This window comes from Leptopilina heterotoma, unplaced genomic scaffold (genome assembly GCF_015476425.1).
Source record: "Leptopilina heterotoma isolate Lh14 unplaced genomic scaffold, ASM1547642v1 Lhet_562, whole genome shotgun sequence".
NCBI classification, from domain to species: Eukaryota; Metazoa; Arthropoda; class Insecta; order Hymenoptera; family Figitidae; genus Leptopilina; species Leptopilina heterotoma.
This window is the reverse complement of record NW_025111124.1, coordinates 143,927-145,496: the sequence shown is the minus strand read 5'-3', so window position 1 is coordinate 145,496 and position 1,570 is coordinate 143,927. Positions and strand designations below refer to the sequence as shown.

The window sequence follows — 1,570 nt, the reverse complement described above, 5'->3', positions numbered from 1 at the left end:
TAAAAAAATAATAAATAATAAAATAATAAAAGTATTTGTTGATAAGTTGAGGGAGAGAGAAAGAGAGGTTGGAAAAAAATATGATAATATTTGAATAAACCGCGAATTAAATATGTAAGATTAGTACCAGAGTTAACTGTAGATGGCTGCTCAATATTCTCGAGCATGCGTCTCGCAAGAGACATGAATCACGAATAGTATAAGAGGACGAGAGAAGAACGTATTCCTCGTGCCTTAAACTAATGAGTAAGGAAAATATAAAGCTTTGGTGACGCTTAGCTATGCTATGAATTAAGCGAATCTATTTTTGAAGAGGAACAGGTCGTCCCATGGTTGCTTGAACTACTTTTTTAAGCGATCGGGTGAAGCGATCTCCCTCGCTAATTACACAAAATTAATTATCAATTGGTTTAAATAAATATTCAAGTTATTAAGGTTCTTGTATTTTTTTTAATTATTATTATTAATATTATTTTTATTTTTATTTTTATTTTTATTTTTATTTTTATTTTTATTATTAGTATTTATTGTTGTTGTTGTTATTATTATTATTATTACAATTACATTTGTATTTATATATTAATAATAATACGAAAGTAATAATAATAATAGAAATAATTAGAGGCCTCATAATGACTATGTTATCATATAATTATTTTTAAATACACTTCTTATTAATTTTAAATAAAAATATTGTTCTTTTGCGAGTGAAAAAACAAGGGGAAATATTAGTTATTAGAAATCAATATAAAACTGACAAAGAGATGAAAATAAAACTTTTAATTAAAATTCACGGTAATAGGAAATAAACAATTTTTCAATTGGAAATTTCGAAGGAAAATTTTTTTTTTATCTTTCTATTAATAAAAGAAAAAAAAATATAAAATACCCCAACTATTATTAAATTTTTTCAAACAACTTTAATAAACAATATTATGTCGATATAATATTGATAAAAAGTAACCGACAGTGAAAATATTAATCAATAAATTAAAATTTAGAGAAATAATTTAATTAAAATTCTTCGATATAATAAAAAAAAAAAAAAATTAAATACTAATATATTCAAGCATAATATATTAAAACTGAAATTCTAATTTTTATCTTTTTCTGAAAAAAAAGGAGAAAAAAAATTATATTCTCGAAAATAATAAAGCAATACTATATATATATAAATATATTATATATTGATGGAAAAGGAAGAATTTTTCCATCATCGAATGCTAAAGCGATACATCAGAATGAACCTGAGGAATTCAAATTTATTCTATAATATTGAATCGTTCGTTTCCATAAAATTAAATCGTGAACTTTTCGAGCGCCATTCAAACTATATATGCTTTCGAGGTCGACATTATTGCGGTAATCTCGTCTTTCTTTCTCGTTTCTCTCTCTTTCTTTTCCCTTTTTCTTTTTTATTAAATAATTTTTTATTCGTTTGTCATTGCGCGCGGGTGAAATGACCCTTGACAATAATAAATCCATACCAGGAAGAAATCGATATTGACGCTCGCGCGGGAAACAAAATCTGATTGGTTCAGATATATATAGAAAAATCTCCTCTCATTTT

General features: G+C 24.6%; 1 non-coding gene across 1 annotated transcript; it reads left to right on the top strand.

Moving 5' to 3' along the window:
* Positions 1–229: 229 nt before the first annotated feature.
* Positions 230–379, top strand: LOC122508746. Its single transcript, XR_006302261.1, has one exon. It is a non-coding gene; the product is annotated as a U12 minor spliceosomal RNA (small nuclear RNA).
* The last annotated feature ends 1,191 nt before the right edge of the window (positions 380–1,570 follow it).